At 44.5% G+C, this 23,890-nt stretch overlaps 1 long non-coding RNA gene, 1 other non-coding gene and 1 pseudogene across 3 annotated transcripts; 2 read left to right on the top strand and 1 right to left on the bottom strand.

Annotated features, from left to right (window-relative positions):
* Positions 1 to 39: 39 nt before the first annotated feature.
* On the top strand, positions 40 to 22,206 carry LOC140708666 (uncharacterized). 2 transcript variants are annotated; one of them, XR_012088837.1, is made up of 3 exons: positions 1,481 to 1,743; positions 13,567 to 13,679; positions 18,475 to 22,206. It is a non-coding gene; the product is annotated as an uncharacterized lncRNA (long non-coding RNA). The 2 variants fall into 2 exon arrangements; XR_012088836.1 differs by having other exon boundaries at positions 40 to 1,743; positions 13,567 to 22,206.
* LOC103242999 (prothymosin alpha pseudogene) lies at positions 7,465 to 9,621 on the bottom strand (annotated as a pseudogene).
* LOC119622254 (U6 spliceosomal RNA) lies at positions 14,857 to 14,959 on the top strand. The gene has a single exon (XR_005238917.1). It is a non-coding gene; the product is annotated as a U6 spliceosomal RNA (small nuclear RNA).
* Positions 22,207 to 23,890: the final 1,684 nt, after the last annotated feature.

Genomic DNA, 23,890 nt, shown 5'->3' with positions numbered 1-23,890 from the left:
ACTGCCAGCCCAAGATCACACGGTGAGCCACTGGCTTGGGGTCCAGATCCAACTGACCTGGAGGTTGCATTCTTTTTTTAAGAAATAGAGATGGGTCTCAGTATGTTGCCCAGGCTGGTCTCAAACTCCTGGATTTAAGTGATCCTCCCACCTCAGCCTCACAAAATGCTGAGATTACAGGCATCAGCCACCACACCCGGCCGTGATTGCATTTTTCTTTTTTTTTTTTTTTTGAGACAGAATCTCACTCTGTCACCAGGCTGGAGTGCACTGGTACAATCTTGGTTCACTGCAGCCTCCGCCTCCCGGACTCAAGTGATTCTCCTGCCTCAGCCTCCCAAATAGCTGGGACTACAGGCACCCACCACCACACGTGGTTAATTTTTGTACTTTTAGTAGAGACGGGGTTTCACCATGCTGGCCAGGATGGTCTCAATCTCCTGACCTCGTGATCCACCCACCTCGGCCTCCCAAAGTGCTAGGATTACAGGTGTGAGCCACTGTGCCCGGCCGATTGTATTCTTACCCACTGCTTAGTAGCACCTACGAGAAATCATTCACTCTACCTTGATCAAAGCAATGCAAAACAAAACCCACGTAATTCTTGGGGAAAAAAAGTACACCTCAGAGGAAAAACATCAAGACCATTTGTAGAAAACTTTAAAAATTCAGAGAAGCAGCCCTCCATAAAGTACTGTGGGTTAGTCATTTTATAAAAATATTGTCCAGTGTGTTGAACTGTGGGAAAGATTTTGGGGCCTGGGCTTGTTGTTCACACCTGGCAGTGGCGTTTTTCCTAATGTACAGTTTTCAGTTCTGTACACAAGGCTCTTGGCCTTCACCCATGGCATGCACCAATAAATGATTAAACCACCATCCTCAGGGAGGACGAAAACGGCAGGAACATACGTCTGAGCAGCTGAGAGTAATACAGACAACTGATGTCTGTATTTATCCCCTACCATACACTGCAACTCACAGCTCTGTTCCAAGGCATGGGCTGGTAGCAAGGAGAAACATCTCTGTTAGTACTGACTCAGCCTCTCTCTTTCTCTCTCACTGTGCCTAACCTACAGACACTCGTACATTAACTCTATAAACATTTTCTGAATTGATCTGTATCAAGTCATAACTCTTTGTCCTAACTGGCCCCTTATCCTAGGTTCCCTTATGCACTTGACATGTACAATTATATTCCTGTATCCTGGTGCCTGCTTGCAACGCTATGCAAATAAGTGCACAGTGAAAAGGCATTTTCTTACTCACAGTACTGGTGTGACTAAACACAGTATCTCTTTCATCGCACCCTATGTTCTGAAGAAGGCACTGGCTCTCGGTGCTCGCTGCCTTCCGCAGGGCGTGGAGATCCACTTGAGCTCCTGGGTGCAAGCTGAGCTACTGTGGACAATCTGTCCCTCTCACCACATTAGAGGCAGGTTGAACTTGAAGACTTTGAGGCCAGCTGGTGTGGCAGGATAATCCAGAGTCCTAGTTTCCTGGTTCTCAGGTTCCAGCCCGCTGCTGCTGTAGCATGTGCCTGGGCAGAATGTGGGATCCAGAGAAGTGTATGTTTTAGGATAAATTGACTTTCCAATTGTTTTGTTTTTGTTTTTCGAGACAAGGCCTCTTTCTGTCCCCCAGGCTGGAGTGCAGTGGTGCAATCATAGTTCATTGAAGCCTTGAACTCCTGAGCTCACAAGATCCTCCTGTGGCAGCCTCCCTTAAAAGTAGCTGGGATTACAGGTACGTGCCATCACACCTGGCAAAATTTTTTTTTTAGAGATGGAGGGGTCTTGTTATGTTGTGCAGTCTGGTCCTGGTCTCAAGCGACCCCACTTCAGCCTCCCAAAGTGCTGGAAGCACTTCGTGTGAGTCACGTGTATGAGCCGCCATGCCCAGCCGCCAATTATTTTTTAAACATCATCACGATTTTGTGTTTGGTAAGATCTACTTTTCTCTCCTTTTTATTATTTTATTATTTTATTTTATTCTCTTAAGCTCAATGGCAAAAACTTTTTCTCCTTTTTAAACGAAAGCTTTGAACTTTAGTATATATCAGCTGATGGGACATGTGAGAACTTACATGCAGATAAGACTTATTAAAAGATAATTTTTCTGTAAAAGGTAAAATCATTACTCAAATAGACATAGGACATAAAAATGTGCTAAAGATTTGATTCTACTCATGAGAGAACCAGGCAGATATAATAACCAATTCAAAAGAGAAGTGCATGAGCACAAAGTAATTTAGATTGTTTTTCTTTTGCTGTTTTCAAGATTTTTCTCTATCTCTGGCTTTCAATATTTTGACTGCGATGTGTCTGTATGGGTCTCCTTGCATTTATTCACTTGGAGTTTCTTGCATCTATGTATTCGTGTTTTTCAACAAATTTCAGAATTTTTCAGGTATTATTTGTCTGAATATTTTTTTCTCTCTATCTCTGCCTCTTGGGCATTCTTTCCTAGGATGAGTATGTTGGTGTGCTTAACAGTATTCTACATTTCTCTGAGGCGTTGTTCATTTTTACTTATTATTTTTCTTAGTGTTCTTCATCTCTGTTAATCTGTCTTCATGTTGGCTGATTCTTCCTTCTGCCAACTCAAATCTACTACTGATCCCCTCTAGTGAATTTTTCATTTTGATTATTTATTTTTCAACTTCAGAATTTCCATTTACTTAAGAATTTTTTTATATCTTTTTAGTTAACATTCTTCATGAGTCATTATTACCATGCCTTTCTTTAATTCTTTAAACATAGTTTACATTAAAAACTTTTTTTTTTTTTTTTTTTTTTGGAGACAAAGTCTTGCTCTGTCACTCAGGCTGAAGTGCGGTGGTGCAATGGTAGGTCACTATAACCTTGAACTCCTGGCCTCACGTGATCCTTTCTCCCCAACCTCCCTAGTAGTTAGGGCTACAGGCTAACTTATTAAAAAAAAAAAAATATATATATATATATAGTAGAAACAGGTTTTCACTGTGTTGCCCAGGCTGGTCTTGAACTCCTGGCCTTAAGCAATCCTCCTGCCTAGAACTCCTGAAGCACTGAGATTACAGGCGTGAACCACTATGCCTGGTCTACTTCGATTTTTAAAACATATTTATAATAGCTGCTTTGAAGTCTTTTTCCAATGTGTCCAACATTTAGGTCCCTTCAAAAGCACTTTTTATTGCCTGACATTTTTTCCTGTGTATTTGTCACAGTTTATTTGCGTGTCATAAGTTTTTGTTGAAAACCAGACATTTTAGATAATATATTGTAGCAACTCTAGATGCTGAATTCCCCACTACATTGGGGCTTGGTGGAACTGTTGTTTGTTTGGGCATTTGTTTATTTAATTCTGAACTAATTCTATGAAGCCTATTTCCTGGTTTGTGTGCAGAGTGTACAATTTCTGATGTTTCTGCTGAGTTTCTTTCTTTTCTCTTTTTTTTTTTGAAATGGAGTCTCTCTCTGTCACCAAGCTGGACTGCAGTAGCGCGATCTTGGCTCACTGCAACCTCTGCCTCCTGCGTTCAAATGATTCTCCTGCCTCAGCCTCCTGAGTAGCTGGGACTACAGGCGTGTGCCACCACACCCAGCTAATTTTTGTATTTTCAGTAGAGACAGGGTTTCACATGTTGGCCAGGATGATCTCAGTCTCTTGACCTCATGATCCACCCACCTCGGCCTCCCAAAGTGCTGGGATTACAGGTGTGAGTCACTGCACCTGGCCTTCTGCTGAGTTTCTTAACCACTGTGTCTGGTACAGTTTCCACCCTACAAGTGGGCTCTGGGTCGGGGAAGGGAGCCCCAGCCCTCTTGGCCACACCTGCATGGAATACAGTTTTTGCAGCACAGAGCTGGGAGAGATGAGAGACACCAGTGGCATGCCCTTCTTAGAGTGAAACTGTAGCCTGGAGTGGAGGCAGAGGGAGCCCCCCATCTTCTTGGGAAGCCACACCTGCTTAGGAAGAAGATAGGAGGGGGATGTGACTCAGGTGCCACAGACTCTTTATTCTTACTGGGATTCAGGAGATTTTCTTGAATAAATATTTCTTCATTTGTGGTATGTCCTTAGGACAACATAATTTTATTTTAATTATTTAAATAATTTTCACCAATTAGGTCAGGTGCAGTGGCCCACACCTGTAATCCCAGCACTTTGGGAGGCTGATGTGGGAGGATCACTTGAGCCCAGGAGTTGGAGACCAGCCCGGGCAACATGGTGAAACCCTGTCTCTATAAGAAGTACAAAAATTAGCTGGGCGTGGTGGTGCATACCTGTAGTCCCAGCTACTTGGGGGACTGAGGTGGAAGGATTGCTTGAACCTGGGAGATCAAGTCTGCAGTGAGCTGAGATGGTACCACTGCACTCCAGCCTAGGTGACAGAGCCAGACCCTGTCTCAAACAAACAAACAAATAATTTTCACCAATTAAATGGCTCTTCTATAGGGAAAGGACTGCTGAGTTCCTCACATAGCCATCTCTGATGGTCTACCCATAACTCTTGTGGTGGAATGATATGAGCATAAAAGAAGGCCACGTGGCCTATTGCTCCATGAAAGGGCCATATCTACAAAGCAACCTGGTTGATTGAAAGGAGTCAATCAACCAGAGGAGGAGGCAGACAAATCCAGTTTTTCAGCATAGGATGACTTACTGGGTAAATTTACAGACAGAAAAGCACGGTCTTGGGGGGCCACAGACATGTAGATCTCTACACTGCAACCCCTGAAATCTAGGGCTTCTGTCTTGGGGAAAAGTATATGTGCTCTGGAAGGAATGTGTAGGTGGCTATGAGTATCACTATACCTATGATGTCTGCAATAGCATCTCGGATTGTCTTGAAGGAAAAGTGAAAGTTAAGATGAATAGGTGTTCCTACCTAAAGAGTAATACATCAACTAGACATTTGGAAGGCATTCTCTGACTCAGGGTAGGTAGGCAGATTAGCATTTAAAATAAAGTCGCTTTTGTCCCCACACATATGTTTTAGCATATAAAAGTTACATATCAAATTTTAAGTCAAAGTTACTTAAATAAAACCGAAATTTTAAATTTGATTTTGAAAATGTAATTAAATATTTTAAAAGCATACCTTGGAGATATTGTGGATTTGATTCTAGACCACTGCAATTGCAGCAAAGTGAGTAACAGAAATTTTTTTATACAAGCTATGTTTACACTGTAATGTTTTCGGCCGGCCAGCCTTCCTTCCTTCCTTCCTTCCTTCCTTCCTTCCTTCCCTCCCTCCCTCCCTTCTTTCTTTTCTTTTCCTTTCCTTTCTTTTCCCTTTCCTTCCTTCCTTAGTTCCTTCCTTCCTTCCTCCCTCCCTTCTCCTTCCTTTCCTTCTTTCCTTCTTTTTTCCTTCCTTCCTTCCTTCCTCCCTCCCTCCCTCCCTCTCTCCCTCTCTCTTTCTTTCTTTCCTTCTTTCTTTCTTTTCTTTCTTTCTCTCTCTCTCTCTTTTTCTTTCTTTCTTTCTTTCTTTCTTTCTTTCTTTCTTTCTTTCTTTCTTTCTTTCTTTCTTCTCTCTCTCTCTCTCTCTCTCTCTCTCTCTCTCTCTCTCTCTCTCTCTTTCTTTCCTTTCTTTTTGACTGAATTTCACTTCTGTTGCCCAGGCTGAAGTGCAGTGGCACAGTCTCAGCTCACTACCACCTCCGCCTCCTGGGTTCAAGTGATTCTCCTGCCAAAGCCTCCCGAGTAGCTGGGATTACAGGTGTCCATCACCATGCCCGGCTACTTTTTGTATTTTTAGTAGAGACAGGGTTTTGCCATGTTGGCCAGGCTTATCTCGAACTCCTGACCTCAGGTGATCCACTCACTTCAGCCTCCCAAAGTGCTGGAAACAGGCGTGAGCCACCGTTCCCAGCCACTATAATGTTTTCTTTTGTGTGCAATGGCATTATGTCTAAAATACCAATGTACATGTGTTAATTTAAAAACACTTTACAGGCCGGGCGCAGTGGCTCATGCCTGTAATTCCAGCACTTTGGGAGGCCGAGGCGGGTGGATCACGAGGTCAGGAGACTGAGACCATCCTGGCTAACACGGTGAAACCCCGTCTCTACTAAAAATACAAAAACTTAGCCGGGCATGGTGGCGGGTGCCTGTAGTCCCAGCTACTCGGGAGGCTGAGGCAGGAGAATGGTGCGAACACGGGAGCCGGAGCTTGAAGTGAGCCGAGATCGCACCACTGCACTCCAGCCTGGGGTACAGAGCCAGACTCCATCTCAAAAATAAATAAATAAATAAATAAACACTTTATAGCCGGGTATGGTGGCTCACACCTATAATCCCAGCACTTTGGGAAGCCAAGGCAGGCGGATCACTTGAGGTTAGGAGTTTGAGACCAGCCTGGCCAACATGGTGAAACCCCACTCTACTAAAAATACAAAAATTAGCCAGGCATGGTGGCGCGCGCCTGTAATCCCAGCTACTCTGGAGGCTGAGGCAGGGGAATTGCTTGAACCCGGGAGGCAGAGATGGCAGTGAGCTGAGATCACACCACTGCGCTCCAGCCTGGGTGACAGAATGAGACTCCATCTCAAAAAAATAAAATAAAATAACATAAGACAACAGTAAAACTTGCTGCACAGATTGAAAGTTTTCTCTGTAACATGTGATGTTTGATGCCATTTTGCCCATCCATAGTAGAAATTCTTTCAAAATTGAAGAAAATCCTCTTGAACCCTGCTGCCGCTTTATGAACTAAGTTTATGTAATATTACTTATTCTTTGTTTTCATTTCTTTTATTTTTTAAGAACAACTCAGCAAAATAAAATTCCTGTTTATTGTTAGACAACATTGTTTCACACGTATATCAAACAGACCAAAACACACACACACACACACACACACACACAAATGCGGCGACTTCATAGACAAGAAAGGAAAAAAAAAAAAGAAATTTTTTATCTTTAGCCTTTTTAACCATCTCATACAAACTAAGTACATACACAAACAAGTTACTGGAATGCTCAGAGTAAGATTGTTTTTCTATTGTCTTTTTTTTTTTTCCAAGGTTTTTTTGCTCCTTTGAGATTATAATGAACATGGTCACGCCATAAGTAAAGTCAGAAGTAGGACAGACAATGCTCCAAAGGTTGGTTTGGTTATCTGAGATCACGTCTCAAAAACAAAAAAAAAAAAAAAAAAAAAAGGGTGACCCTAGGCCAGGTGCTGTGACTTAGCCTGTAAACCCAGCTGCTTGGGAGGCTGAGGCAGGAGGATCGCTTGAACCTGGGAGGCAGAGGTTGCAGTGAGTTGAGACCATGCCACTGCACTCCAGCCTGGGGGACAAGGAGAGAAACTCTGTCTCACAAAAAAAGGCTGACCCTAATAATATGTACAAAAATATAAAATGTAAGTAAAAAATACAAATTTCCTTTTTAAGTATTTTTTTATGGAGGTGAATTTATACTAATAATCATAGTAATATTCCTATAACAAGATTTTTAAATTTAAAAAAATTTTTAAATTTTACTTTAAGTTCTGGGATACATGTGCAGAACGTGCAGGTTTGTGACATAGGTATACGTGTGCCATGGTGCTTTGCTGCACACGTCAACCTGTCATGTAGGTTTTAAGCCCTGCATGCATTAGGTATTTGTCCTAATGCTCTCCCTCCCCACCCCCTATCCCTGCCCCGAAAGGCCCCAGTGTGTGATGTTCCCCTCCTTGTGTCCATGTGTTCTCATTGTTCACCTCCCACTTGTGAGTGAGAACGTGCGGTGTTTGGTTTTCTATTCCTGTGTTAGTTTGCTAAGAATGATGACTTCCAGCTTCATCCATGTCCCTGCAAAGGACATGAACTCATTCTTTTTTATGGCTACATTTAAAGTACTTTGAAGAAAAAAAGCAGGGCCTTGGAAGTTTTGGTTCTTTTTTCCTCCCCTGTTGCAAATTCTCATGGTTTGGGTTGGGTGGTAGAGAGCGCGTGTCATCTGCAGGCGGTCTCTCTACTTGAAGGTGACTACATTTGGATTCTGAGATGGGAAGTGGAGGGTGACTAGGTCGCAGCCATTTTTTTTTTTAGTTTAATGTTTCCTTTTTTGCTGTCTAGTCGTCCTCATCAGTCTTCTGCTTCTTGCTATTGACATCATCATCCTCATCATCTTCAGCTGCCCACTTGCCTGTAGCAAACTCAGCTTCCTCGTCTTCATCTCCATCCTCTTCCTCACCATCACTTTCTTCCTCTTCTTCATCTACCTCATTGTCCCAATGAGGAGGCTGGGAGCAGCCTCCTGCTCCCAATTTTCCTCATTAGCGTTCCTGTTAGCAGAGGCATCTCTTCCATTTCCACCTCCTCCACAACTTTCTTCTTCTCCTTTAAGTGCTTGGTGGTCATCTTGGAGTTGGTGTCTATGGCTGCATCTGACATGGTGGGGCACGCCGGTGATCCAATGCAGGGGATTAAAAAGAAAGCAAGAATTCCAGGACTGTGGCAATAAAGCTGCTGGAGTCCGTGGTGGAGGAGGAACCAAGGAGTCAGACGAGGAACAATGCAAACATGGCTTTTCAGAGCAGCCAGCGGGGGCTGTTTTCATTTCAACAGTGTTCACAGAATCTTCACCAGGAGTAGATTCCATCTCAAGAAACCCTCTTGGTGCATGCATAAGAAGCAACTTCTTATCCATAGACGTTTGATCATGAGATTGCAGCAACTCAGCCGCATCTTCAGGTTCCACCTCTAATTCTGCTTCTCTTGGCTGTTTATACCACATCTGTGGTGACTTCTTCTACTGAAGTCTTAAGTCCCTCAAAGTCATCCACCAAGGTTGGAACCAACTTCTTCCAAACTCCTGTTAATGTTGATATTTTGACCTCTAGCCACAAATCATGAATGTTCTTCAGGGACTCTAAAATGATGAATCCTTTCCAGAAGGTTTTCAACTTACTTTGCCTAGATCCATCAGACAAATCACTATCTATGGCAGCTATATCCTTACAAAATATATTGCTTGAATAATAAGACTTGAAAGTTAATATTACTCCTTATTCCATGGGCTGCAGAATGAACGTTGTGTTAACAGGCATGAAAACATTAATTTTCTTGTATATCTACATCAGAGCTCTTGGGTGTCCAGGTACATTGTCAATGAGCAGTAATATTTTCAAAAGAGTCTCTTCTTAGCAGTAGGTCTCAACAGTGGGCTTAAAATATTCAGTAAATCTGGCTGGGTGCAGTCACTCACGCCTGTAATCCCAGCACTTTGGGAGGCTGAGGTGGGCAGATCACAAGGTGAAGTGATCAAGACAATCCTGGCTAACACGGTGAAACCCATCTCTACTAAAAATACAAAAAATTAGCCAGGCGTGGTGGCATGCACCTGTAATCCCAGCTACCCGGGAGTCTGAGGCAGGAGAGTCACTTGAATTCAGGAAGTAGAGGTTGCAGTGAGCCAAGATCCAGCCTGGGCGACAGAGTGAGACTTCTTCTATATATATATATTCAGTAAATCATTCTCTAAATGAGATGTGCTGTCATGCAGGCTTTGTCATTCCACTTCCAGAGCACAGGCAGAGTAGCTTTAGCATGATTCTTATGAGCCATAGGATTTTTGGAATGGTAAATGAGCAGTGACTTCAACTTAAAAGTCACCAACTGCATTAGCTCCTAACAAGTCAGCCTGTCCTTTGAAGCTTTGAAACCAGGCATTAACTCCTTTCTAGCTAGAAAAGTCCTGGACGGCATCTTCCAATGTAAGGCTGTTTCTTCTAAATTGAAAATCTGTTATTTACTGTAGCCACCTTCATCAATGATCTTAGCTAGATCTGGATAACATGCTACAGGTTCTACAGCCAAACTTGCTGTTTTACCTTGTATTTTCATTTATGGAGATGGCTTCTTTCCGTAATCTTTATGAACCAACCTCTGCTAGCTTCTAACTTCTTTCTGCAGCTTCCTCACCTCTCTTAGCCTTCATGGAATTGAAGAGAGTTCCAGCCTTGCTCCAGAATAGGCTATGGCTTCAGGGAATATTGTAGCTGGCTGGATCTTCTATCCAGACCACTAAACTTTCTTTGTAACAGCTATAAGACTGTTTCTCTCTCTCTTTCTTTTCTTTTCTTTCTTTTCTTTTTCTTTCCTTTCTTTCCTTTCCTTCCTTTCCTTCCTTTCCTTCCTTTCCTTCCTTTCCTTCCTTTTTCCTTCCTTTCCTTCCTTTCCTTCCTTTCCTTCCTTTCCTTCTCTTTCTTTCTTTCTTTCTTTCTTTTCTTTTCCTTTCTTTCTTTCTTTCTTTCTTTCTTTCTTTCTTTCTTTCTTTCTTTCTTTCTTTCTTTCTTTCTTTCTTTCTTTCTCTCTTTCCTTTCTTTCTCTCTTTCTCTCTTTCTCTCTTTCTCTCTTTCTCTCTTTCTCTCTTTCTTTCTTTCTTTCTTTCTTCAGATTCTTGCTCTATTGCCCAGGCTGAAGTGCAGTGGCACAATCTTGGCTCACTGAAACCTCCACTTCAGTTCAGGCGATTCTTGTGCATCAGCCTCCAGAGTAGCTGGGATTACAGGTGTGCACCACCATACCCAGCTAAATTTTTTTTGTATTTTTAGTAGAGACGGGGTTTTGCCATGTTGTCTAGGCTAGTCTCGAACTCCTGACCTCAAGTGACCTGCCCACCCAGCTTGGCCTCCCAAAGTACTGGGATTACAGGTGTGAGCCACTGTGCCCAGCCAAGCTGCCGTGCCCAGCCATGTTTCACTTTCTTATCATTTATGTGTTCCATGGAGTGGCACTTTTAATTTCCTTCAAAAATTTTTCCTTTGAATTAACAGCTTGGCTAATTGGTGCAAGAGGCCTAGCTATTAGCCTGTTTCAGGTTTCTACATGCCTTCTTCATTTCTAATTTAATCATTTCTAGCTTTTGACTGAAAGCAAGAGACGCATGATTCTTCCTTTCACTTAAGCAGTCAGACTACAATATTTATTAAGTTTTGCCGTCTTACTGGGCATGGTTCCTGGTGCCCCCCAGAATTACAATAGGAACATCAAAGATTACTGATCATAGATTACCATAACAAATATAATAATAATGAAAAAGTTTGGGTCGGCCACGGTGGTTCATGCCTGTTATCCCAACACTTTAGGAGGCCGAGGCAGGTGGATGACGAGGTCAGGTGTTCAAAACCAACCTGGCCAAGATGGTGAAACCCCATCTGTACTAAAAATACAAAAAATTAGCCAGGCGTGGGGGCACGTGCCTGTAATCCCAGCTACTTGGGAGGCTGAGGCAGGAAAATCACTTGAATCCAGGAGGCAGAGGTTGTAGTGAGCCAAGATGGCACCACTGCACTCCAGCCTGGGCGATAGAGTGAGACTCCATCTCAAAAAAAAAAAAAAAAGAAAAAGAAAAAGAAAAAGAAAAAGTTTGGTGGCCGGGTGCAGTGGTTCATGCCTGTAATCCTAACACTTTGGGAGGCTGAGGCGGGCAGATCACTTGAGGTCAGGAGTTCGAGACCAGCCTGGCCAACATGGTGAAATCCCATCTTTACTAAAAATACAAAAATTAGTCGGGCATGGTGGCATGCACCTGTAGTTCCATTTACTTGGGAGGCTGAGGCTGAGGAATCCTTTGAACCCAGGAGGTGGAGGTTGCAGTGAGCCGAGATCACGTCACTGCATTGCAGCCTGGGCGACAGAGCGAGACTCTGTCTAGAAAAAAAAAAAAGAAGAAAAGAAAAAAAAAAAAAGAAAGAAAAAGTTTGAAATATGGCAAGAATTACCAAAATGTGACACAGACATGAAGTAGAGCACTTGCTGTTGAAAACATGAGGCCGATAGACTTACTTGATGGAGGGTTGCTGTAAACCTTCAGCTTGTAAAACTGCACTATCTGCAAAATACAGTGAAATGCAATAAAACAAGATATGCCTGTAAAAATATTTTTATGCAAAAAGAAACTGTCCACAATTTTAGTGTTCAATGTCCATCTAATTGCCAACATAAAGAAATGGCATCACATTTCACACATTACATCTAGATCCAATTTATCCAAACCTAGAAGTGATATGAGGTTTTTACTATTGCAAAATTTAGTTTAATTTAATTTTTTAAATTTTGTAGAGACAGAGTCTCAGTATGTTTCCCCGGGCTCGTCTGGAGCTCCTGGGCTCAAGCAGTCCTCGTACCTTGGCGTCCCAAAGTGCTGGGATTACAGGTGTGAGCTACCACGTGTAGCCACAAATATTCTTTAGAACTGTGACAAATATTGCACTGATTTGGGAGTACCTCCAGAATCAGGAATTGGACAATCAATACAAGTGGGAAAATGTGGTCGGTCGCGGTGGCTCACGCCTGTAATCCCAGCACTTTGGGAGGCCGTGGTGGGCAGATCACCTGAAGTCAGGAGTTCGAGACCAGCCTGGTCAACATGGTGAAACACCATCTCTACTAAAAATATGAAATTAGCTGGGTGTGGTGGCGCACACCTGAAACCCCAGCTACTTGGGAGGCTGAGGCAGGAGAACTGCTTGAACCTGGGTGGCAGAGGTTGCAGTGAGCTGAGATCATGCCATTGTACTTCAGCCTGGACAATAGAGCGAGACTGTCTCAAAAAAAAGAGTAGGGAAATGTGTTTTGTTATACAAAAATCATTTGTATTTCTGCTCTCTGAAAGTAGGAATTGACAAGCTTATTAATTCTTTTTATTACCAAGCACCTGTGCTGCTCACATTCTTCCCACATCCTGAGTCAGTGCTTGCCTCCAAAGAACCCACAAATCTAGATAGCAGCCAGACACTGTCACCTTTGATTCTGAAGACATAGGGCAAGTGATGTGGAGAAGCCTTTCTCTGGGGCCTGAACAGTGTGAGTCACAAATGCCTGTGTCGAAGGCTCTAGATTGTGCTGCACTATCACCGTTCACCAGATCCAAGCAACATAAGTGCCTGCTGTTCATTTTTTATTTTTCTGAGACAGAGTCTTGCTCTTTCATCCAGGCTGGAGTGCAGTGGCTCGATCTTGGCTCATTGCAAGCTCTGCCTCCTGGGTTCACACCATTCTTCTGCCTCAGCCTTCCGAGTAGCTGAGACTACAGGCACCCGCCACCATGCCAGGCTAATGTTTTGTATTTTTAGTAGAGACGGGGTTTCACCATGTTTGCCAGGATCGTCTTGATCTCCTGACCTCGTGATCTGCCCGCCTGGGCCTCCCAAAGTGCTGGGATTACAGGCATGAACCACCATGCCCGGCCAGGTTCTTGTTGTTCTTTAGTAATTTTCCATTTGTATATCTGTGATTTGGGGTTTTCTAAAGTGCGAAGTCCAGGAATGGCACTCTTCTTGTGCAAGTATAAAGGTGAAATGGTTTTACACTCCTCTTCGGCCAGTGTTTTCTTTTTTCTTGTTTCTAACAATTCTAACAATGCCCCTGGCTCCTAAAACTGCAATATTTGTCCTTGTAACAGGCTCAACAGGCATATCTATTTCTTAGAATATTTGCACAGTAACACAAAGGCAAAAATAATGCCAACTGGTAAAAAGAGAAAAGATGTTAATTTGTGACTCTGTTGTTTAATAAAGGAATAGATAATTAAGGTGCCCTAGGCAAGGATTCAATATTAAGTGAGCTTTCTGGTGTTTCCTCCTTACAGACCATTCTACCTCCTGGATGGTCGTGATCGTCGGGTGTGGCTGACTTGGAAGACCGAACCTGGGCTGGGCAGCTGATTGAAGTCCCTTTAGGCTGCAGCAGCTGGTCTTTCAGGTAGCTGAAAAAGTCAGACAGGCCCTAATAGACTTGTTTGACAACATTTCTTTGGTCTCTGAATACAATTGCCGTATTTCTTGTTCTCCTAAGGCTCTAATAATGACCAAAGAACCCTAGTTCATTTTCTTTTTTTTTTGAGGCGGAGTCTTGCTCTGTTGCCCAAGCTGGAGTGCGGTGGCGCGATTTCGCCTCACTGCAACCTCCACTTCCCGGGTTCAAGCGATTCTTCTGCCTCAGCCTCCCAAGTAGTTGGGACTATAGGCACACGCCACCATGCCTGGCTAATTTTCATATTTTTAATAGAGATGGGATTTCACTATGTTGGCCAGGCTGGTCTTGAACTCCTGACCTCAGGTGATCCACTCACCTCGGCCTCCCAAAGTGCTGGGATTACAGGCATGAGCCACCACGCTTGGCCTCATTTTCTTTTTTTTGAGATGGAAGTCTTGCTCTGTTGCCCATGCTGGAGTGCAGTGGTGCCATCTTGGCTCACTGCAACCACTGCCTCTCGAGTTCAAGCAATTCTCCTGTCTCAGCCTCCCAAACAGCTGGGATTACAGGCGTGCGCCACCACGCCCAGCCAATTTTTGTATTTTCAGTAGAGAAGTGGTTTCCCATGTTGGCCAGGCTGGTCTCAAACGCCCGGGCCCTAGTTCATTTTCTAAGATTATAGCCAACCATTTCCTGGGACATGGGAAGTCCTTCCACCTTCCCATGTACTCTCCTTTTAGAAGAATGAGTTTGATAGCAAGGGAGGCCTACACCACAGCCCAGTATTGTGGTAATGGGTGCAATCTAAAAGAAATGTGACACGAACTCAAAGGTTTTGCTTGTGAATTAATTCAGTTCACATTTCCTAAGAGTTTACTATATATTAACTCCTGGGGTAAGTACTGTAAACTGTTATGTCAATGAGTGACAGAAAACACACGGGGCCAGTAGAGACACAGAGGAGGGGCACTTGGCCAGCTCAGGTACTGGAAGGTTCCCTATCCAGTGTTCCCTACCTGGCCAGTGAGGCTCACGGAGTAACACGGGGCATCAGCACACGAAAGGCAGAGGATGAGATTCCAGCAGGAAAACTCTACCCTGGCCACCAGTCCCCAGAAAGGAAGGGTTGAAAATTAATGGCCACATTGTACTTAGCCTGCAATATTAATAACCTGTGCTGTGCCTGCTTCGGCAGCAGATATACTAAAATTGGAACGATACAGAGAAAATTAGCATGACCCCTGTGCAAGGATGACACGCAAATTTGTGAAGCGCTCCACATTAAAAGGTAGTAACAATAATTCTAGCTGTGTGCTAAAGGCGCCTTTGTGGAGAAGTTTTCTGGAGTAGCAGGAGACTTATTTTTAATGATTATTTCTCCAACACCAGGCACTATTGTTGCCGTGGACATAGTGATGAACAAAATATAGCAGTCCTGCCTTCATTGAGGTAAGCTCCTAGAACAGAGACAGTGGAGAATCAATTAGACAGATAATAATCCATGCTATGAGGAAAAATGTGTGGCAGGGCACCAAGGCTCATGACTGTAGTCCCAGCACTTTGGGAGGCGGAGGCAGAAAGATTGCTTGAGTCCAGGAGTTTGAGACTAGCCTGGACAACATAGTATGACCCTATCTGTGCATAAAATTTTAAAAATGGGTTGGGTGTGGTGGCTCATGCCTGTGGTGCCAGTTGCTGGGGAGGCTGAGGCAGGAGGATTGCTTGAGCTGAGGAGTTGGAGGCTGCAGTGAGCTATGATCAAACCATTGCACTCCAGCCTGGGCGAGAGAATGGGACTCTGTCTCAATAAATAAACAAACAAATAAGAAAAATGAAGCATGGAGTAAGAGCTGTGGTTAGGGAAGGCCTCTCTGAGGAAGTGACCAGGTAAAAGGAGGAAGTAAGCCATGAGAAATTTATAAAGGCTGGGTAATGTATAAAGAGAAAAGGTTTAATTTGCTCATGGTTCTGGATATTGTACAGGAAGCTTGGTGCCAGCATCTGCTTCTGATGAGCCCCTCGCGTGGCTTACAGTCATAGCGTAAGGTGAAGGGAAACAGGCGCATCACAAGGAGAAAGCAGGAGTAAGAGAGAGAGAGAAGGGGGAGGTCCCAGACTCTTAAACAACCAGATTTCTTTTCTTTTTTTTTGAAATGGAGTCTCACTCTATTGCCCAGGCTGGAGTACAGTGGCGCAATCTCGGCTCACTGCAACCTCCGCCTCCTGGGTTCAAGTGATTCTCCTGCCTCAGCCTCACGAGCAGCTGTGACTATAGGTGTCTGCCACCATGCCTGGCTAATTTTTGTATTTTTAGTAGAGACAGGGTTTCACCATGTTGCCCAGGCTGGCCTTGAACTCCTGACCTCAGGTGATCTGCCCACCTCGGCCTCCCAAAGTGCTGGGATTACAGGCATGAGCCACTGTGCCTGACCAAAAACGTGTTTTGAGGCCCCTAGTTTGCTATTGTCCTGGACATACTAGCCTTCTTACTGGTTTTAAAAGGGGTGTAAATGATTTGGTGTGTCTTGATAGGTCTCATTTTATTTTGCTTCAAAGGCCACAAACTATAATTATCATTGATTTTTGTTCTGTTGAAAATGTCTTTGTCAATATCCCCAGAGGTATACAGCTTGTGAAAATCGTCCAAGATGAAAAGAATGTCTGTCCCCTGGATATTTACTTAGGGAGTGAGGATAATGATCTCTTTGCAACTGATATTCTGCTTCGGAATATCATTTCTACCCAAATCAGACCAAAAAAGAGTTTGTTTTTTTCTTCAGGCTTTCCATCTGGGCCCTTTGTACCCACCGCTTTTTCTATGTGATGATTTGCCAGAAGAATACTCCATTTCAACAAACAGGTCTATGGAAAGAAGTAAACTAATTACATGCAGCTTCTTTTATGCCTGTGGCCCAGATGTAGGAGTTCCAGACCAGCCTGGGAAACAGATTTAGAAATGGAATCAAGCATTGACAGTGCTGTGATTGATGAAGGCAGTCTACCTATCCACGAGCGCAGCCCGTGCTGGCAGGGTTTGAAAACCTTGTCTGAGTTGAGAAACAAGAAGGGGGCACCCCCAGGCCATCTCCCATGACCTCTGGAAGGTGCAGAAAAGCCTCAGCATCTCCATAGGAAGAAGCACAAAGTTGAGAGGAAGGGCAGAGCTCACACGCTGTCCAGGTGGCCTCTGAAACAAATAAGAGGACCCCCCTCTGGAGATTGGAAAGTAGATTTCCTGGTGGGGCCAGGGAAGACTAGGCTGGGTTTTCTGAGCAGGGCTTTGTTAAAGAGGGGACACCATCTATGCAGAGCCCACCCTATCCACAGAGGCCAGCAGCAATAGATGGAACCAAGTCCATCTGGATCTGGGGCCTCCTCACCTTGGACCTATAGCCAGCTACATTAAGACACCTCTGCTGCCTTCTTCTGTGTCCTGACCACTTCCATTTCCTGCTGTCTACACCAGGCAGCTAGGAAGCGAGGCCTTGTAAAGAGAGGAGGCAGCAGGTATCACAGAACTGGACCAGGCCCACTCCCCAATCTCCTCATTCTCCCAGCGAGCAGTGTGAGTGCCCAGGTTGTGCTGGGAAGAGGAGGTGAAGCACTGTGAACCAGATATGTGAGTGGGGCTTGAAACAGGGCTGGTCTGAGCTTTACCAGGCTAAAGTGATGAATCTGCCCAAGATATTGCTAAAGGACTGAAGGGAGTTGGCATAGAGTGATTGGAAGCAGTGATTAGAAAATAGAAAATGGGCTGGGTACCATGGCTCATGCCTGGAATCCCAGCACTTTGAGAGGCCAAAGAAGGCAGATCGCTTGAGCACAGGAGTTCAAGACAAGCTTGGGAAACATGGCAAAACTCCATCTCTTGTTTTTTGTTTTCTTTTTTGAGACAGCGTCTCAGTCCGACGCCTAGGCTGGAGTACAGTAGCATGATCTTGGCTCACTGCAACCTCTACCTCCTGGGTTCCAGCGATTCTCCTGCCTCAGTCTCCTGAGTAGCTGAGATTACAGGTACCCACCATCATTCCTGGCTAATTTTTATATGTTTAGTAGAGATGGGATTTCACCACATTGGACAGGTTGGCCTTGAACTCCTGACCTGAAGTGATCTGCCCACCTCAGCCTCCCAAAGTGCTGGGATTACAGGGGTGGGCCCCCATGCCCGGCCAAAACCCCATATCTACAAATACAAAAATTAGCCGGGCATGATGGTGTGTGCCTTACTACAGGTACTCGGGAGGCTGAGATGGGAGGATGGCTTAAGCCCAGAAGGCAGAGGTTGCAGTGAGTCAAGATCACCCCACTGCACTCCAGCCTGGGCAACAGCCAGACCCCATCTCAAAAATTAAAAAAGAAAGAAAAAAAATAGTTTCATGTTCAGGTGAGGTCTCAGTGAGGTGAGACTTCTCAAGAAAACAACTGCACTTAGATTCCTGTCTGGATACATTTTCCCCTCTCCTCTGATGTCCCCAGGCCGCCTCTTCTCTGACACTGGCAGTTCTGTCCTGAGGCCCTCTTCCCGAACAGCCCTGCAGCACTTTCTGCTACCCTTCTGTTTGGAACACTCAGAAACCAGAGGTGCAACAATAAGTTATTGACCTGTTCCTGCAGACTCCCTGTTTCCTTGGGAGCTGTGGCCCAGGAACTGCGTAGTGGTAGGAATCTAGCCCTGAGACTGCAGATCACTTAGGAGTTTCTTCTGTGAGAACATTTACAAAAATCAGAGAGAGGATTTTGCCAGTGAGTGCAGCCATTCTCTGTGAGTCAGTAACCCTTTGCCCTGCATCCATCCCCGCAGGAAGGACCTGCCAAGAACAATCGCCTCCGTGGATGAGCAGCCACCCGCACTGCCTGGGACAGAGCAAGTCCTCTGCGGCAGGGTGCGTTCACTGTGTAATTACAGTCTGAGTTGTTTTGCTGGGTCACCCTATGTTTATCACATATTTTGACACTTCCTTGACAGCATGTGGATACCCCAATTTTGTGTTTGCCCTGCTGGTGGTTACAGTAAATCAATAATATTAGATAAGAAAAAACAAGTAAACCTCTCAAGCCCTAAAATGCAATAAAATCTGTCATAAAAAAACGGGTACGAGGAAATTCGAGGGTTATCCTGGATGAGCCACACCCAGAACTATGCAGGGGACGAGGTCTGCAGGTTCCCCGCTCTACCTTGGTGTCACCCAGGCATCTGAGAAACTCATCCACAGAGACCAGCACGAAGCTGCCATTCCCCAGAATGAGGAGTCTCCAGGGCTGGAGGAGAGGCAGTCCCGGGATGCTCAGCTGGTTGCAACCCCAGTCCCCACTTGCATCTCACCCCAATCAATAGCTCTATCATCAGGATTTAGGTCCCTTTTTTTTTTTTTTTTTTTTTTTTTTTTTTTTGAGATGGAGTCTTGCACTGTGGCCCAGGCTGGAGTGCAGGGGTGTGATCTCGGTTCATTACAGCCTCCACCTCCCAGGTTCAAGCGATTCTCCTGCCTCAGCCTCCTGAGTGACTGGGATGATAGGTACTCACCACTGTGCCTGGCTAGTTTTTGTATTTTTAGTAGAGACAGGGTTTCATCATGTTGGCCAAGCTGGTCTCAAACTCCTGACCTCAGGTGATCCGCCCGCCTCAGTCTCCCGAAGTTCTGGGATTACAGGTGTGAGTTACCTTGCCTGGCCTCAGGTCCCATTTCTTTTTTTTTTTTTTTTTTTTTTTTGAGACGGAGTCTCGCTCTGTCGCCCAGGCTGGAGTGCAGTGGCCGGATCTCAGCTCACTGCAAGCTCCGCCTCCTGGGTTCATGCCATTCTCCTGCCTCAGCCTCCTGAGTAGCTGGGACTACAGGCGCCCGCCACCTCGCCCGGCTAGTTTTTTTGTAGTTTTAGTAGAGACGGGGTTTCACCGTGTTAGCCAGGATGGTCTCGATCTTCTGACCTCGTGATCCGCCCGCCTCGGCCTCCCAAAGTGCTGGGATTACAGGCTTGAGCCACCGCGCCCGGCCCATTTCTTTCCCATGCAAGAAATGGTCGTTGAGAATCAGGACCAGGAAATGTACATGGGTGTGGGGCATCCTGTTATGACAGAGAGCAAGAAATTATCAAAGACAAATTTGTTCCAAGTTCACAGAATCTATTAAATAACTGGCCTGTACTCTTAGGAAATGTCAAGGTCATGAAAGACAGAGACTGAGGAGCTGTTCCAGAGTAAGTGACACTAAAAACACAGAGATAAATGCAGTGTTTAATCATGGATTAGATCCTGGAACAGACTTTTTTCTTTTTTATTAAGGACATTGTTGGTCAACTGGCAAAGTATGAATAACTCATAGATTAAATAATAGAATTGTATGAATATAAGTTTCCTAATATTGATCATTGCTCACGACTATTTAACAGTATGTTCTGTTCTTTACTCCAATATTTAGAGGAAAGGGACACTGCAATTCATTCTCAAGTGGCTAAAATGATATATGTATGTATGCCTACATATGAGAGAAAAATAATTAAACAAATGTGGTAAAATGCTAACAACTGGGGAATCTGGATAAAGGGCATATGGGAGTCTGTTGTATTAACCTTGCAACTTTTCTGTAAGTCTTATTTCAAACTAAAAAAAAAATTAACAAAGGAGGCTGGGCATGGTGGCTTACGCCTGTAATCCCAGCAGTTGGGAGGCTGAGGTGGATGGATCACCTGAGGTCAGGAGTTCAAGACCAGCCTGGCCAACATGGTGAAAACCCGTCTCTACTAAAAATACAAAAATTAGCCAGGTGTGGTGGTACATGCCTGTAATCCCAGCTACTCAGGAGGCCAAGGCAGGAGAATTGCTTGAACCCAGGAGGTGAACTTTGCAGTGAGCTGAGATTGTGCCATTGCACTCCAGTCTGGGCACCAAGTGCGAAATTCCGCCTCAAAAAAAAAAAAAAAAAAAAAAGACGAGAAGACGGTTGTGGAATAAAAGAGACTTGGAGGCACAACTAATTGCAATGGGTGACTCTTGTTTGGATTCTGATTTGAATAAACCGACCAATTTCTTATTTAAAAAATTTTTTTTTTCAGACAGAGTCTCACTCTGTCACCCAGGCTGGAGTGTAGTGGTGCAATCTTGGCTTACTGCAACCTCTGCCTCCCAAGTTCAAGCAATTCTCTTGCCTCAGCCTCCCAAGTAGCTGGGACTATAGGCACGCACCACCATACCTGGCTAATTTTTGTATTTTCAGTAGAGGCGGGGTTTTACCATGCTGCCCAGGCTGGTCTCAAACTCCTTAGCTCAAGTGCTGGATTACAGGTGCAAGCCTATGCGCCCTAAACCAACCAATTTCAATAACCAGATAATAAATGACATTAAGGAATTATTACATGTATTAAGGGTGACAATTATATGGTGATTATGTTTTTTTTAAATGCTCTTATTTTAGAAACAGCATCTCATCTGTAACCCAGGTTGGAGTGCAGTGGCTTAATCATAGCTCACTGCAGCGTCAAACTCTTGGGCTCAAACAATCCTTCCCCCTCAGCCTCCCAAGTAGCTGGAACTACAGCAGCACCACAACGTCCAGCTAAATTGTTTATTTTTTGTAGACTTCATTGCCCAGGCTGGTCTTGAACTCCTCCACTCAAGTGATCCTTCTGCCATAGGCGTCAGCCACTGCACCCCACCAAGACTGCAATTTAGATTATCTTATTTCCTTTTTTTTTTGAGACAGAGTCTTGCTCTGTCACCCAGGCTGGGGTGCAGTGGCACGACCTTGGCTCACTGCAACCTCCGTCTCCTGGGTTCAAGAGATTCTCCTGCCTCAGCCTCCTGAGTAGCTGGACTTACAGTCACCCGCCACCACACCCAGCTAATTTTTGTATTTTTAGTTGAGTTGGGGTTTCACCATGTTAGCCAGGCTGGTCTCAAACTCCTGACCTCGTCATCCGCCTACCTCAGCCTCCCAAAGTGCTGGGATTACAGAGGTGAGCCACCGCGCCTGGCCAACCATGTGTCTTAAGGATCTTTCCTTGTAGGTAGGTAGCATGGCTTCATCCCTTTTAACTGCTGCTAACTGCTGCATAATAGCCTGTATGTTAGGCTGTTCCTAATTTTTCTTATCACACAGATGCTGTTGTGAACATCCTTGGACATATTTCCATGGACTCCAAAATATTTCTCTAGGGCAGATATAGGTAGGATTATTGCATCATAGTGTATCTTGTTTAAATTTTAATAAATTATATAAAATTACATGACCATTTATTAAAGTTATTTGATACAATTTTAATAATTATATTATATTACCATTAGCAGATTGTAATATGGCTTTTCCTATACCCTTGACAAAATACGACATTATCAACCTTTCAATATTTTGCTGCTTTGATGATTTAAAAATTTTAAAAAAGATTATTGCTTTCATTTGCATTTGTCTGATTACTGAGGCTGAGAATCTTTTTTCATATTTATTGGCCATTTGCTTTGATGAATTTTCATACCCTTTGCTATGTTCTTTTCTTTCTTTGCAATTTAAAATAGAAAATAAAATACCCAGGTAAACAAAACCTAGACATTTTTGTGTGTGTATAATTTTTTTTCTGCTGTGCTGAACTGCAACTGCAGTTTCTCAAATGCCTTCAACCTGAAATAATCAGTTTACTAAATCTGCAATTTTTTTTTTTTTTGAGACAGAGTCTCGCTTAGTCGCCCAGGCTGGAGTGCAGTGGCGTGATCTCAGCTCACTGCAAGCTCTGCCTTCCAGGTTCACACTATTCTCCTGCCTCAGCCTCCCAAGTAGCTGGGACTACAGGCACCCGCCGCCACGCCCGGCTAATATTTTGCATTTTTTTTTTTTTTTTTTTTTTTTTAGTAGAGACGGGGTTTCACCATGTTAGCCAGGATGGTCTCGATCTCCTGATCTCGTGATCCACCTGCCTGGGCCTCCCATAGTGCTGGGATTACAGGTGTGAGCCACAGCGCCCAGCCAACATTTTTCTTTTTTGAGACAGGGTCTCGCTCTGCCACTCAAGCTGGAGTGCAGCTGGTCACGGCTCACTGCAGCTGTGTCCTCCTGGGCTCAAGCAATCCTTCCACTTCAGCCTTCCCAGGTAGCTGAGACTACAAGCACGTGCCACCACACTCAGTTAATTTAAAAAAAAAAAAAATTTTTTTTTTTGTAGAGTTGAGGTCCCTCTATTGCTCAGGCTGGTTTTGAATTCCTGGGCTCAAGTAATCCTACCGCTTCAGCCTCCCAAACTCTTGGGATTACAGGCATGAGCCACTGCACCTGGCCCCAGTCTGCATATTTTCAGGTTGATCATCCTTAACTCCTTCAGTGGATAACATACATTCACATTGTTGTGCAGCCATGGCCACCATCCATCCCCAGAACTTTTTCATCTCCCCCAACTGAAACTCTTTAGCCATTAGACAGTAATCCTCCAGGCCAGGTGCAGTGGCTCACGCCTATAATCCCAGCACTTTGGGAGGCCGAGGTGGATGTATCACTTGAGGTCAGGAATTTGAGGCCAGCCTGGCCAACATGGTGAAACCCCATCTTTACTAAAAATACAAAAATTAGCCAAGTGTGGTGGCATGTGCCTGTAATCCCAGCTACTCTGGAGCTTGAGGCACGAGAATGGCTTGAACCTGGGAGGTGGGGATTGCAGTGAACCAAGATCACACCACTGCACTCCAACCTGGACAACAGAGCAAGACTGTGTCTCAAAAAAAAAAAAAAAAAAGATAATAACTCTCCAGTTTCCCCTCCTCTCAACCCCTGACAATCACCCTTTAACTTTCTGTCTGTATGAATTTGTCCAATCTAGATACCTTGTATGAGTGGAATCATAGGATATCTGTTCTCTTGTGTCTGGTTTATCTCGCTGAGGGTAAGATGAGGGCTGCTTGCTTTTTGGCAGATCCAAAGCCTTGCGGGTTGTGTAGGATCCACTGGCCTGATACCTCTAGCAAGTAGGCAGTTGTCCCAATGGCTCTATGCTCCAGGGATTCCTCACTCCCAGCTGTGCAGCCCCCCTAGAGGGGGCAGTCCTCTTCAGTATGCCTGGACAGGGGTTCCCTTCTTCATGCCTCTCAAGGACTCCTCAGGGTGGAAGCAGCATAGCCTCAAAGCTAACAGCCCCCAGTTCTGCACCAGGCAGAGTGGATTTGAATGCCTCCTGCTTCGTATTCACTAAGTTGGGCTAGTTACTTAGCTTCTCTATGCTTGGATTTTCTTACCTGTAACATG

The sequence above is a fragment of the Chlorocebus sabaeus genome, chromosome 16, assembly GCF_047675955.1.
Source record: "Chlorocebus sabaeus isolate Y175 chromosome 16, mChlSab1.0.hap1, whole genome shotgun sequence".
NCBI lineage: Eukaryota > Metazoa > Chordata > Mammalia > Primates > Cercopithecidae > Chlorocebus > Chlorocebus sabaeus.
The sequence above is the reverse complement of the archived record's forward strand: the minus strand, read 5'-3'. Positions and strand labels throughout refer to the sequence as shown.